Source organism: Strongylocentrotus purpuratus, unplaced genomic scaffold, assembly GCF_000002235.5.
Source record: "Strongylocentrotus purpuratus isolate Spur 01 unplaced genomic scaffold, Spur_5.0 spur5_scaffold_20, whole genome shotgun sequence".
Taxonomy (NCBI): domain Eukaryota; kingdom Metazoa; phylum Echinodermata; class Echinoidea; order Camarodonta; family Strongylocentrotidae; genus Strongylocentrotus; species Strongylocentrotus purpuratus.
In genome coordinates, this window is record NW_022145606.1 from 50,101,196 (window position 1) to 50,117,548 (window position 16,353).

Here is a 16,353-nt window from a genome sequence, read left to right on the forward strand (position 1 = left end):
CCGCGATTTTTTGTTTAACAAACCGTTTATGCCGGAATTCAATTTAAAAAAGTGGAATTAAACGAATTCGTTTTCACTGGCTGCCTGTCGTAGCAACAACCATAGTTGAAAAAATCTTTCATTAAGTCTTTCATCTATGCTTTACAAATGTGTGTCATTTATTAATTATAATTGAGATAAAGTTATGATAACAACATCGTTTATTCTCGGTTTCGTTTTTTCTGGGACGCACTGTATAATGTCAAAAATCATGCAAATACTCCTTTCCACATAATATGAAAATGAGCGTCTATTCAACATTCCGTTCTGTTTCTCTCTGTCTCTCTCCTTCTCTTCACTTTAATTTTCCTTATTTTCACACAGATTTAAAAAAAAATCAATCATTAAATTCACTGCGTCGGTCTGCTCCCCCTTCTCCCCTCTCTTTCTCTCTTTCCCTTTATTCGATTGTCTCACTCTGTACATTTTATCTTTTCTTCAATATTTCTTTAATATCACGCGCACATGTCTACTGATGCAAAGCTCTTTCTTTGTATACTCTATTCATGTTCTACATTATAACACTATTGTTAAAATCAATTTGTATATTGTTTTAAACATATTTGTGGCTAACATCCAGTAAATAAGATCGATTAATCGATCTGTAATTGAAAAACAAGTCAGACAAAATGTTGGAACCATGCAGAAAGCGTTACAACAAAGTGTATATGTTGACTTATTTAGTCGGTACTGCTGGTAATTTGTATACACAAATAAATCAACGAATCAATAAATATATTTGTTTAAAGTAAATAATTATGACCATCATCATTATTATTACTTTCAGTTAATACAAGCGAACACTTTACTGTAACAATCTCTTTCTATTACTCTTAAATACAAATAATGTTTTTTTCCCCTAAAATATGAAACAATAAATTAACTACTCACCTTCCGTGTATATCAGTAGGCCTTTGAATGCAGATCAATGACGTCTTGACGTCTTTCACCGCCTTTAGTTTAGATGATCTAAACGACAAGTTGTTTTGACGTAATAATAATTGAGGAATAATGAACTATGAAATAATGGTTAACATGTATAATGATATAGTCCGTGATGGCAGTCCGTGTAGAAGTATCCCTGATTAACACGGTGTTACTCATGCAGCTCAAGTAAATGTCAACTGGGAGAATGATGAGACTAATTTTGTTAACATGAGTCTCCTGAAACAATTCCCGTCTTTTGAAATTTGTTGACTGTCCGGATTCGTTTGCATTTGAATCATCTAATGTGCTCAATATTAAGCCTGCTTGATATAAAAGTAAACTAGAAAGTTCTCAAATTGCAGTACTCAGCTCGAAGGAGACCACTTCTTATAGCAGTCCACGAGGAAGAAATAACATGCATCGTCAGCAAGCCCAACCGAAGTCGATGTTTGTGACGGGTTTCAGTTTTGCATGTGATGGTGATGTCATAAATCTCGTAACCCAGACAGTATGTGTGCGTGTGTGTGGGGAGAGGGGGGGGGGGGTCGTAATGTATGTTGACAGCCCTGGATAGGTAGACCCACGGACATTTGGTAGATAAATTTCCCCTGGAACTTCAAACACTTTTTGACTCGTTGATGATCTAGTTTAAGGAAAGCAGGCGAATTGAGAGAGATGGATTAAATGAGTCTGAGAATGAATAAGAGAAAGAAAGAGAGAGGCGAACAATTATTGAGCGAGGGAGTGAGTTTGCGTGTGAAAGAGATTAAATAAGTGGGAGAGAAAGAGAGAGAGAGAGAAATAGATTGATTGAGGAAGTAGAGAGAAAGAGAAGGGAAGAACCAATTAAACGGGTGTGTGTGTGTATGTGTGTGTGAAGAGAGAGACAGAGAAAGAGAGAGTTATAGAGAGAAACAGAGAAGAAGAGAGAGAGAGAGAAATGATGTAAGAGAATAGATGGAATGAGTGTGTATGACTTAAGAGAAAGAGATTTAGTTATGGTGAGTTGGTGATAGAGAAAGATTGATTGTTAAGGGAGGAAAATGTGTTGTGTGAATGGATGTTATGGGATAATGCATGACATTCATTCCTATCTTATCCCTTATATTTTGTCTTAGTATATTTATATGGTGCTAGTAGTTGATGAATAACTGATTTATCAAAAATATATGCAGATTCTATTTACGTATTGCCTGATAAAGAATACAAAAATAAATGTAAACATCATTTCGTGCAACCCCAGCATGCGAACGGAGCATCTAAACGTACCCGATACCTGAGAGGTCATCAAACTTTGAATAAGTTAGATGGAAGTTTAGCGAGTGGTCATGGAGGTGAGTGTATAAATCAGAAATATATGCCCACATGTTCCAGTTTGAAGTGCATTCACGATATCTAGCCAGGCCTGATTGAAATGATAATTTATCAAATATATCAATGAGTTCATTCAACCCCCATCCCCCTCAAAAAAAAAAAAAAAAAAAAAAAAACACGTTCTTCTTGATTGGCGCCTTGTTTCTAATTCCATCCCGCCTAAAAAAACAAGGGTATGTTTATTGGGTGATTGCACTTTGTAGTTGATGAATAACAGAATTATCACAAAAAATTGCAGGTTATGTTTGCGTTATACCTGATAGAGAATATTAAAATGAATATAAAAATTATTTCGTGCAATCCCACGACGTTTCTGAAGGACCTTTTTAGTTTGCGTGAGATAAGCAAATGTTATCATGATAAAATCACGAGTTAGAGGCACTATACTAAGGCCTAAAAAAAATTGATGACTTGGCGTAACGGGTCACTGAAAATTAGGGTAGGTAGGGCGATTTTTTTTTGTTTTTTGTTGTTGTTGTTGTTGTTGTTGTTGCTTATATTTGCATACATGAAATTAGCCATTCATACACATACATACATACAGTGGCGTAGATAGGTCCTCAGACCTTGGGGATGATCTGATGAGAGGGGTAGACCACAATATGTTCAAATAACTCCACGCACACACGCACACATATATGCCCTTACAAAAAAAAACCATGGTAGTACCATGGTAGTACCATGGTAGTGCCATGGTATGATACTGTACCATGGTAGACGGTATATTGGCCACGGTACATAACCATGGTACTACCATGGTAGTACCATGACAATTATTACGGTAGTACCACGGTATAGTATACTACCACGGTACTGTACCATGGTACCGGACCACAATACCGTGGTATATACCATGGTACTGTACCACGGTAGTATACCACGGTACTGTACCATGGTACTGGACCACAATAATACCGTGGTATACCATGGTACTGTACCACGGTAGTATACCACGGTACTGTACCACGGTACTGTACCACAATAATACCGTGGTATACCATGGTACAGTACCATGGTATACCACGGTATATATTGTGTTCCAGTACCATGGTACAGTACCGTGGTATACTACCGTGGTACAGTACCATGGTATACCACGGTATTATTGTGGTCCAGTACCATGGTATAATTTACAAATCTACTACATAATTAAAGCACTTTCAACACAGTATTCCTCATAATATTTGCCAGCCCTTGTTTATTTAATTTTGAAATAGCATGCTAGTGGTCTGCAAAGTAGACGCAAAAATGACAGGAGCTGGCATGTCCACTTTCAACTCAATTATCCATTCAGCCGCTTCTCTCGCAAACACGATCTGTTAACAAAAGACATCACAATCATGTTGATCATTATTGTTGAATGATCATATGACGTATCAAACATCAAACAATGGAAACAATATGTTTACTTTAAAAAAACGTTTATTCAAACAAGCTAAAATCTAGCTCGCGTAAAATATATAAAACAATTTACAGTCGAAAACTGAAGTCTATTTCTATAGCGAAGACTGCCGCTTGTAACATCATTATACAGGACACTAAACATTTTCAGCACACAACAATATCTTAAAGTGGTTAGTCTATTTCTATAGCGGAAGACTGCCGCTCATATTCAAATTACATAGTACATTATAAAAAACTGTCCTTCCAGCGGAGGTGCGAGATTCGTTGACGATGTCGTACTCGAATTCAGTCGAAAGACGAAATTTGAAGAAACAATTGGTGACTAGGCCTTCTTGGCAGATCGTAGATGATGTCGGTGATCATAGTACAGTTCAAAAATTAATGATGAACGAAAGTCAAGAGTCGGCGATGTCGATCGGATGCGGAGTCCGTGTTCGGCGATGGTGAAACGCGGTATAGAGTTTGACGTCGAGGGTGATTGAAGACAGAACGATAGGTTAGGTCATCATTAATCGGAGTCAGGATCAGACCTGCAAACGACGAAACGCAAATCGAAGAAGGTAAAAAGGAGGTTCTTACCTTTCATCAAAGTTCGATGAGACTAGTGTTCAAAGACAGAACAAACGTCGATAATGCCAATATCCAATTCATTATTAGAGTTCGCAACAATCTTCAAAGTTCAAACGCGAAAACGGAGGTCGACGTCAAAGACATGGTGATGATGCCGTTGATGTATATTGGTGAAGATGATGATAAAGAACGAGGTCGATATGGAAACTACTCATTTGTCATGTTGCGTCTATATCTGTAATTTAAAAAAGACAATTTTGAATTAGAGTCTATAAAAAATTAAAAAAATGAATATCAACAACTGTCAACATAAAATCACACAGTCACAGACGCAGACATGACATCGAGTAAGCGTAATTCGTTAATATGCTGGGTTTTTATGCAGTATGTTCTAAAAAGAATAAAACATTAAATCCTGCGAGCAATGATACTATAATCACAGCAGAGTTAATGTGTATGTAAATGGACAAATTTTGCTTCGAATGATATCTGCCCCATAAACCCATCAAGATCCTACATCAAATTACGTACATGGGATCATACATGTTCAGTCTTATCCTGTCGGAATGTGTTTTAAGTCCCAGTTAACACTGTCATAAATAACTATCTAGACATCGAGTAGATCTATGTACATATTGTAAATAAGGTAGATGATTCTTAAACTTACCCATACTGTTGTAGATTAGCAGGAAAACTCAGTATTCAGCATTATTTTGCAGAGAAAACACCAAGATTCAGTCTAGCTCCTGTCTAGGCAAAGCTACATTGTGAATTTATAATGCACACAGTAGCTATAGTGTAGCTTGTGCGTGCACTATTCCCAATGCAAGCTTTGTACAGCGATCCTTTGACACGTACACAGTACACATAGCTAGCCATTCAAAATATGCGGGGTTATATTGCACAACGGTTCCAAAGGATTGGTTGTGTGTAGTACGTGTGTGTGTGCGTGTGTATATGTGTGTATATGTATATGTATATGGGGCCTGTAGGTATGACCTTCTTTATGATATTTCAAGCTGTTGCATAATTTCTAATGTACACACCATTGATAAATGGCCAAATGAAAATAAGTTTTCAACTCCTGCTTTCCCCTAATAATAATTGCAAACGTTTTAACTACATTAATGAATTTGTTAAAATAATAAACTTAAGTCAGATTGCTAGATGTATTTTTTAATTGTCAGTTTTTCATTTCAAAATCTTAGAAAACTTAAGGACTATGAAATTACATAATTGTACTGGATTCACGCGATATCATTTTTTTTAATATATTTTTTTTTCTTTCTACAATTCTTATATTTTTGTTTGAATATTTTTTTATATTCATAACAATTTTGTTTTTAATGATACTTATGGTTTTTTTTTTTTTTTTTTTTTTTTTTTTTTTTTACAATTCTTTTCAAATATTTTGGAACAATAATTATTATAATTGTTTTGATTTTTCTTCATGATTCTGAAATATTTTTTTTTTTATTTTGTTATTAATTCTTATGTTTTTTTTATTTGGTTTCATGCGTCCGCTAATTTGTTGTTGTTTTTGTTTTCAAAATTTAAAGTCCATTCTTTGAAACAGATTTTGTGGGTCGGTGGAACTGTGTGCACGAGGGAACTTTGAGTAGGTCTGTAACACACTCGGTTATACTTCGTGTGTTAAAACCATGCCCAAAGTTACCTTGAGCAAACGATTCGGTATATCAATAAGTTATAAGGAAACTGAAAAAGAGCAAAAACAAATGACAAACTAGTGCCAAACACAGAATCATGTTATCCATGGTAGTACCATGGTAGTTCCATGGTAGAATCATGCGTACCATGGTAGTACCACGGTTATTATGGTAATACCATGGTAATACCATGGAAGTACGGTAGTACCATGGTAGTACCATTGTAGTATGGTAGCACCATGGTAGTACCATGGTAGTACCATGGTACTACCGTACTTCCATGGTATTACTACCGTACTTCCATGGTATTACCATGGAAGTACGGTAGTACCATGGTAGTACCATGGTAGTACCATGGCAGTATGGTAGTACCATGGTAGTACCATGGTAGAATTATGCCTATCATGGTAGTACCATGGTTATTATGGTAATACCATGGTAATACCATAACAACCATGGTAGTACCATGGTATACCATGGTTTTTTTTTGTAAGGGTGGACACACACATATAAGATGCCTTGATGTTCTTAACCACAAAATTATCAGCGGCCAGATCTTAAACGATTTCTCCGATTGTTGCTTCAATGTCCACCTTCCGAAGAACGCTGAATAAAACGTGAGCACCAAATTTACCCGTGAACTGAACGCCATAGGACGCCATGTTGGGGATACAATCGCCTAGCGGTACTATGGCGTACCTGCCCGCTGCACTCGGCGCGCGAGCTGGCCCAAACACGGCGCGGCAAAGCCCAGAACGAAAGCAACAAACATCCGGGTTTTCCCCACTGCGATATCGATATTTACGCAATCGCAATCGGATAATATAATTTTTTTTTTTTGTCTCCAAAGGAAAATGAAGAGGTGTAACTTTTGTATGTAAATGTAAAAGATCATTGGTAAATTTATAAAGAACTATGTTAAATTATTTTGTTATTTTGTATCCAATGTATTATGTTATAAATGTACAATTTTCTTTGAGAGAAACGAATAAAAACCTATGAAAACAAAAAAAAAAATAAAAAAAGCGTAGGGTCGGCGATAAAAATAGGGTCGGGCGGGTTACGCCAAGTCATCAATTTTTTGTTTTAGGCCTAATTACTAATTTTCCTTCACATGAACTTACCCCTCATTAAACACATTTGAATGGGGGGATCCATGCCAGGACATAGATATCGCGAATGCTCTTCAAACTGTAACACTTGGGCATATATTTCTGCTTTTGTTTTTGAGAATTTAGGTTGAAGTAAGGGCAATATTTAAACAATATTGAATGGACATTTTGCACCCGAACCCCTTCAACCGTACCACTACCGTTCTATACTTTAATGCGGGGTAACTTCATTAGAAGGAAAATTAGTTATTATTATAATGCCTCTAACCCGTGATTTGTTAACATGATACCAAGGGATGTACTACTTTGGTTATCTTACGCAAATTGCAAACGTCCTCCAAAAACGATGCAGATTTGCACGTAGTGATATTTACATTAATTTTGATATTCCTAATCAGTTATAACGCAAACGTAATCAGCCAATATTTTGATAATTCTGTTATTCATCAACTATAAATTACAATTAGCCAATAAGCATAAACTTGTTTGTTACGGTGGGATGGAATTATACATTATAGAAACAAGGCGGCAATCAAGAAGAACGGGGTTCTACTAGCCATCCCGAATCTTGGAGAGGGTGTGTGTACGGTATTAAACCGAGGACACCCATAAAGTTTGATGACCTTTCAGGTATTGGATACGTTTAGATGCTCCGTTCGCATGCTGAAAATGTTTGTTTTTTAATTACTAGATCCTTGGCTATGGAGTTATCTTTCAAATCGTTCTCAGAATGTTATATTCAGACAAACATTATGTCTTTGAACATGTTGAACATACAGATGTGTACATAATGAGTCCTTTATTTCTGGCATGCAGAAACACATGTGTATGGGTGTTTGTCTGTTTGGCTGTCTTTGTTCAAAACAATATTTTATTCCTCACCCAGCAACTTGGTGCAAGTGAGATCTGGCAGTCTTGTCTGATGTTCCGTTATGCATGCAGAGTTTCAAATTAAAATGGTACCTAAATCAGTGGCGTACCTGGGGTACTCCGTCAGGGGGGGGGGGAGCAAGCGACCGAAACAAACAAAAAAGGCGATGCTAATTTTCACTTCTGGCGAGCGAGCGAGCAAAAAAATATTTAAGTAACGTTTGGTATATAAACTGGTATTGTTGCAAGTTGGGGGTGGGAACATTCACTTGTTAGCGACGTTACTTTTATTTTTTTGCAAACGAGTGTAGCGAGCAAGAAAAAAATCACTTCTTTTTTAATAATTGCCACTTAAACTTGGTTCAATTGTCCCATGCAGGGCGCGTGAACAATATTGTGTTTAGGGTGATTTTATACCCATTTTAGCTAGCGAGCGAAAATACATGTTTCTCTCAATGAATTGCTATATAAAATGTGTTTCATTGTTGCAGGTAGGGGGCGGGCACAATCGTGTTTAAGGCAATGTCAATCCCAGTTTGGCGGGCAGGCAACCCCCTACATTTCTCTTTTTTAAAGATATTGTAGCAGGTTAGTGGTGGGCACATATTTCCACGAGCTAGCGAGCGTAGCGAGCGAAAAAAAAATCACTTCTCTTTTATAGGGAACATATGGTACATAAAACTTGGGTTCATTGTTCCATGTCACGGACGTGATTATTAAAAGCGGTGTTATTTCTATTTTGGCGAGCGAGCGTAGCGAGCGAGCAAAAAAAATCACTTCTCTTTTATAGGTAAAATATGGTATATAAACTTGGGTTCATTTTTCCATGTCAGGGACGTGATTATTAAAAGCGGTGTTATTTCTATTTTGGCGAGCGAGCGTAGCGAGCGAGCAAAATTTTTGTAATGATAATTGGTTCATAAATTTCAGATTTTTTTGTTGCAGGGCAGGGCTTACACAATCATGTCTAAGGTGATGTTAATTCCGTTTTGGCGAGCACTTAACTGGTTGTTGCAGGTTGGGGCGGGCGCGTTAGCGGTGTCCATTCCATTTTAGCGAGCGAGCATAGCGAGCAAGCAACAAAAATAAATTCTCTTTTAATAGTAATTAATAAATAAACTTGTTTTTATTGGTGCAGGTCAGGATGGACGCAATCGCGTTTAACGCGATTCAATTCCTTTTTGGCGAGAGGGCGAAAAAACTCTTCCACTTTTAATTATATTGTTGCAGGTCAAGGGTGGGCACAATTGTTTCCAAAGCAATGTCTATTCATTTTATTCGCGAGCGAGTGTAGCGAGCGAGAAAAATGAATTAGTCTCTTTTAGTAACATTTGGTACATATATTGTGTGTTATTGTTGCCATGGTTGCAGGTCGGGGCCCGTCGGGGCAGGCACAATTATTGTATTCTAGGCAATACTAATCCTTTTCTTTTTTCAGGGGGACGAGCAAGTGAAAACATTTAATACAAAATAGGCTAGCAAGCAGTTCGCGCCAGCGAAGAGTTTCGAATTTGTTATATCACTTATATTTTCCTATTTCATTTGTTTTAATTTTTCAGGGCCGTATGCGAAATATTTTTCTGGTGGGGGAGGGGGAAAGATGCGTTAAAAGTTTTCGAAGAATCTCAAAAGCAAAAGGAGTGAAGGGAGTTCCAGCGATCGAACTGGTCATAAGGGTACTTTTGCATTTTCAAAAGTAAAATTGAAGGATTTGGTATAGGCCTACACTACATTTTCAGGAAAAAAACTGTACGTTTTCAAAATATCTGGGGTCAATTGCCCCCCCCCCCTGGTGCGTACGGCCATGGTCTTTTTTCTTTTTTTTTCCCCCATTTTTATTCCTTTCCTTTTCTTTTCCCTTTTTCTTCCTTTTCTCTTCTTCTTCCTTTTTTTCCTTTTTTCTCTTTCTTTTCTTTTTTCTTCCCTTTTCCTTTTTTCTTTTTCTTTCCTTTCCTTTCTTTTCTTTTCTTTCCCCTTTTTCTTTTTTCCCCTGGAGCCCGTCAGGGGGGGGGGGCACTCTGCCCCCTGCCCCCCATAGGTACGCCAGTGACCTTAATGTACTGGGAGGATCAAGACATATCATATGTACTCTATCAAGACATATCATGAAACCCATGATTAAATATTCATACTTCAATCAATACAACTTTTAAAAAGTGGGAAATTTTTTCTGACTCACTCTGTATATTTATATCATGATGGATGTAAATACAATAGTTAAATCGAAAGCCTTTAAACAAAATGTAAAGAAATATATCTTAAAGTGAATTAATGCAAATATATGATACTTCCACGCCATAATTAGGACAAAAGGTCGATAAATCATACAGCTTTAACTAACATTTTAAAGCAGGTTACCTGATTAAGACATGGACAACTGAAAAGTCTATGTTTATTGAGTGACTGTAGTTAATGATTAACAGAGTTATCACAAATATATGCAGCTTATAATTATTTGCGTTATGCCTGATAAGAAATATCAAAACCATGTAAATATCATTTCGTGCAATCCCGCGTCGTGTCTGAGTGACCTGTGTAGTTTGCGTAGAATAAGGATATCCTTTAGTATCGTGTTAAAATCTAAAGCTAAAAGCATTATGACCAAAATTTATTTTTCTGTAGAAGAAGATAAATTAAGATATTCCTGGCATGATGTGATGCCTTTTATATGACATGGGCGCAGTCATTTTCTTGGAAATGTGACGTACCAGTTGAAGTTGTACATGTATCATGCACCAAGCCTTAGTTTGAAATAATGTTTAAATCACTAACGAAACCTTTACTTTTTCACGCACCAAAGTCCGGCTCGTACATACACAAAATTGACTTTACACACCGGACTTAGGGGGTGTTTTCAAAAGGAGGGAACACGCATATGCGTACCCTAAATAACACTGAGTGGGGGGGGGGCGGGATGAGAAACCTTCACCCCAGAAGAGCACCAACTTCTTTATGCAATTTGCGTTCTTGCAATTGTAATACAAAGGATAATAGCAGGTGAATGAAATGCTTCATCACCACACACGTCTGGGAAGGAAGCATCTATAAATTTGAATACATTTACTTAATAAACGACTTCGCATAGTACGTCACGTTATCAAGAAAATGGCGATGCCCATGTCGTGCTGAGTCTACATTATTCTTGCTTTATACCTCTATCATACATTTTGGTGGGGAATCTTGTAGACTTATGGGCAATGATATAATAGATCTCTCAAAATAAGTAAAGTCATTTCTTGGTGTTCTGTTACCTTTAATGTTGAAGGAATTCCCAAACTTAAAATAAATGCAGTCACAACAATAATGATCAGGCCTTTGAAAATCACCGTGCAAAACAAATTGGCAACTCACTCATAATTCTGTGACGGCATCGCCTCACTTTCTACTTTATATTGATAACATAAATTACCAATTCCCCCCCCCCTACAAATAGTATTTCTTCACACCGGCATCCAAGTTATATTGATAGTAATATTTTGTCGTGTGGATGCACTAACAGAGAGTAATTTGTTGTACTGTTAAATCATGAAAAAAGTGTATTTTGATAAACTATTTATATGATGATTAATAATCATAAATATATACAGAGTAAAAAGTTTGCTGGCAGTGACTTTAATACATGTATATCTAATGTCAGAGGCGGCGATCTGTTAGTGAGGGGGAAGGGGGGGACGGGTACACAGGGGTATATCAAGCATGCCTTTTTTCACTTTCGTAAAGCGCAAACCTATCCTTTCTGATATTTTCCCCCTTCTTATACTTGCCCCCGTTGCCCTAAAACAAGTGCCCCTATTGCAATCTAATGATTGCGCCAGTTTGTATGAAAAGTGAACTTTTCGTTTCAAATAAGTATCCCTTTCTAAACTTGTACTTAAGTTAGCATCGTGAACAAGGGCAAGGAATAGGATTGGTCCCAACTTTGTACCCTGAGGTACTGCGTATGCGAGGCTCTTTGGGCTTGATGCCAGTCCCTGATGTCGAACCACCTGATGACGGTCGGAAAGAAAATTACAAACAGTGGGCAGTATTGAAGCATCAACTTCTAGTTGGATCGGTTTCTCAATAACCTTGGAGTGATTGACAAGGTCAAATGATTTGGTGAAATCAATAGTACAAATGTTGGCATACCATCCTTGTCGCTCAAGATTCCTGTAGATGACGTTCAACATAGATACAAGGTATAGTGGTTGACAGAACTTCCTTTTATGTGCCAAACTTCGACGGATCAATGTGGGGTTTAAGATCATCCATAAGCCAGTTGGCAAGAAAGCCCTCAAAAACTCTGGCAAGAACAGACGTGATAGAGTACAAATCCCATACGTTGACGATAACTCAATATTGAGATTTGCAATGTTTGCCTAAATATGTATCTATCTATCTATCAGGCTATAGTTCATCCAGACGTTGGACAAAGCCCTCCTCATAACATTTCCATTCTCTTCTGTCTCTAGCTGTCCTAGTCCAAGCGGCCGTTCCCATGTATGACGTTAGGTCATCTCTCCATCTTCTCCTCTGCCTTCCTCTTCTTCTCTTTCCCATCCTTGGTTGCCATTCTGTTAAACGATTTGTCCATCTATTGTCCTGAAGTCTTGCTAAATATGTAAGAGAATAATAAATCCCCCGGACATAATGTCGATAATCAGAGATCATTGATGAGCATTAATCAAACTCCCTCTATCTCTAGGTTGTATTTCTTTCTTCTTCTTCTTCTTCCAGTATAGTACAGTCCGCCGTTGGCGTATTATCGTACCGTGTGCTTGTCAAGTGCCGAGTGTACAGTGCAAGTAAAAAGGCTCTACAAGAAATTCTATGTGCAGCTAAAAACAGTCTGAAGCTCAACGGAGCTTGATGTGTTGCACCTTCTGCTTGAAAAGTTCCAAAGAGGTGCAATCGACGACAGCAGATGGTAAGGAGTTCCACAGGATAGTATCTGGGTAGAATGTGGTTTGGAATAGCAAAGTTCGGGCAAAGGAGACATAGACCTTCTGTGGATTTCCACGGGTGCTGGGACCAACAACTGGTATGAAGTAGGTGACTGGAAGATCAACCAGGCCATGGAGTATGCTGTAAACCATGCCTATTTTCTGCTGAGCCCTTCTTTCCTGCAGACTTGTCCATTGAAGTTGATTCAGCATGGCTGTGACGGTGCTTGTGCGCCGATAGTCACCCAGGACGAAGCGTGCACAACGGCGTTGCACCATTTCCACCTTCTGATGTTCTCCTGGGTGGACGGGTCCCACACTATTGCAGCATACTCCATCACAGGGCGTACTAATGTCTTGGACAGCAACTCCTTGGTCTTCTGTGGGCAGGCCCCCATGTTCTTTGCAGAAAGCACCGTACAGAGTTGGCTTTTTTTTTGGGGGGGGGGGGGTGACGTTTACATGGTGATTCCATTTCAGGTTGCTCTGGATGTGGACCCCCAAGTACTTTGCAATTTCTGTTACATGTAGCTGCTCTCCATGGATGAAGTAAGGAAAGAGTGTATACCGGTATTTAGAGTTCCAATATTCTTTACAGGAAGACATTAGCAGTTCATCAAGTTAATTCTACGGCCATGAACCCATGAAATAATATACAAAATAAACTTTCGTTTGGAAAAAGTTCCTCTTTGCTAACCTTCTTCCAACCGCATAGCAATATTTGATTTCAACACATAATGCTCAATCTTCACAATGGTTTTTCTGTTTTGTCTAGGTGTGACAAATGCAATTTAAATTCATCTGACTATAAGTAAACTCCCAGAGTCAGGATCAAATACTATGGGGAACGAACCGTCAGCCCGACCCCCCCCCCCCCCCCACCCCACTCAGTGTTATTTAGGGTACACATATGCGTGTTCCCTCTTTTTGAAAACACCACCTAAGTCCGGTGTGTAAAGTCATTTTTGTGTATGTACGAGCCGGACTTTGGTGCGTGAAAAGTACCCCTTTACCGGACATTTTAGTAACACGCATGCGATCATTCCGACCCCGGAGTGGGAGGGGGGGGGGGCGTCAGCAACCTATCACCTTCATTAAATGGGAAATCCAACCCAGGTAGACTACTAATCTAAAAGAAAGCAGAAAAATCATAGAAGCAAACTGACGAACGTTTCAATTAAATCTGACTAAATATAAGAAAGTTGTGAATTTTTTAAAGTTGTAATTACTATACATATGGGTACTTCAAATTGGCTGAAGCGGTACTGCCAATGTGATGTATTGTCGGACTACTTTCCCATCTGTTCCAACATATAAAATCACTTTTAAAAAAATAATCTAAATATCATTGCTCAAGAGGGTTTTTTCTCTTTAAAGGACCTATAATCATATTATATCTATAATATATTTTGAGTAGTGCCCCAAGGGAGAAGGAACTTACGAGAAAAACAGAAATTAATGATATTTTTGTACACGGCAAATGGGAGAGTTATCCACATCCTACGTCACAATCACAATCACGCATAATATAACTACCAAATTGAAATTCGCATAGACTTAGTGATCTCATATTTCAAACATTCATAACTTCCTTACTATTGGTCCAATTTATTTCAAACTTTTGCCATTCTGTTTCTGTTACTTTTCTGCTTTCATACAAATCAACTTATTACAAGGGTGCCCTTCAATGAATGTACTTCCTCTCCAGCAGGGATGCAACCTCCAGCAACGATCTTAAAGACCGTCAATACTACTGGGCGGGAAGGGATTAGACCACACAGCGAGGTCACTGACAGGTGGCTATCTCATTGAATCAGCTCTCAACTAACATAAGAAGAAGAGGATCATGGGGGACCAACCGGCACCGATTGGGGAAGTTTTCTATATAGAGGGAGCAAGATACAAGTAGGACAGTAGGGCTTTAAGCAGTCTCTAAAAAGGACATCTTTTCCTCCCTTTTGTAACTGAGTTCCAGTTAATATTATGTTATTCATTAAGATTCTTCTAAAATCCAGTTTTTTCTTCTTCAATTAAACAATGTGTTTAGAATATGTTTGTATTGTCATATTTTCTGGTTTGATTACGTTAGCGTAAGCTTTCCATTGTCATATTAAATGATTTTCTTGTCTTCATCTATAATCCATATCATAAAATTGCATGTAACATAGTACGCGCTATTTATGCCTCCCATTTGTTTTGATTTGATATTTTGCACTCTTCATGATGCAGGAAAACAATCCCATGTATATTTTTAAAATCAAAAGCTACTTAAAAGTAAGCTATATAGATACATATTTTTATTTACAGAGTAATATCTATCAGAAGAAGAAAATATTCTTTACTTTAGATCAATGCACCTATGAACAAGAAATGTGAAGAAATTAATTGTAAGTGCCTGAAATATATAGGATTAAACAAAACATTACAGTAATTTTGATGCAAACCTGTTCACCTTGGTATTATTATCGAGCTAGGCAAATTTCATTTCTAAATTCTTCCTATAAAATGGATTTTTGAAATCTATCATGAAGTCGACAAGTCTCGATTAGTAGCGACTTTTAGATTCGCACGAAGACAATGTGGATTGCTACGGTCGCGACGTCCTTTTAATGCACTGCCTTGAATGGACGTCACACGTATCAGTTCACTGTTCACGCAAATCTAAAAGTCCCTATTATCCCATTAGGACTTGACGTGCGTGCCGTGTATTATTCACTAATTCACTCGCAAACATGAATTGTGTATATAATACTCTTGATTAAACATCAAACTAAGACCCGTTCAGGAGGTGAAATTCAAAATGTTAGGCCGATCATGATTATGTCTATATACTGTCTCTATTCAGGATACACCTACATGTATCAACGTCCCTCACGGCATCCATGTTATATTATATCTCTGATTCTCTCTACTCTCTCTCTCTCTCTCTGTCTGCCTCTCTCTCTCTCTCTCTCTCTTTCTCTCTCTCTCTCTCTTTCTCTGTCTGCCTCTCTATCTCTCTCCCTTTCTCTCTCTATCTCATTGTCTCTGTTTATAATCCCTCTTTCTATATATGCCTTCTCTTCTCTTTCTGTCTCTCCCCCTCTCTCTGTATGCCTGTTTCCGTGTCAGTGCTTTTCCGCCTACGAATCCCTTTCTCCCTCCTTTGAATTCCCTCTCGTCATCTCCCTCCAGGCTTCATGCTCTCCTGCCTAACCCTTGGTCTTATATTATTCATTTATATATCATTCAATATCTTATTTTATTCAACCTTGTTTCTCCTCTTCAATACTCTTTGTCTTCTTTTTTTTTTTTCCTTTTTTTTTTCGTCTTCTTCTACTTCCGTTTCTTCTTCTACTTCCGGTTCTTCTTTTTCTTCTCGTGGGTCTTTCTCTTCTCGTGAGTCTTCCTCCGATTGCCCATTTTCTTATTCTTCTTTTTCTCTCACTTTTTTGATATAAGTACATGTATTAGCTTGCACTTGAACCG

The 16,353-nt window shown here is 37.9% G+C and overlaps 1 long non-coding RNA gene across 1 annotated transcript; it reads right to left on the reverse strand.

The window, feature by feature from the left end:
- Positions 1-3,744: 3,744 nt before the first annotated feature.
- On the reverse strand, positions 3,745-5,238 carry LOC105442535. Its single transcript, XR_972439.2, has 2 exons — positions 4,982-5,238; positions 3,745-4,549 (listed from the first exon to the last, which is right to left on the reverse strand). It is a non-coding gene; the product is annotated as an uncharacterized LOC105442535 (long non-coding RNA).
- Between the last annotated feature and the right edge of the window lie 11,115 nt (positions 5,239-16,353).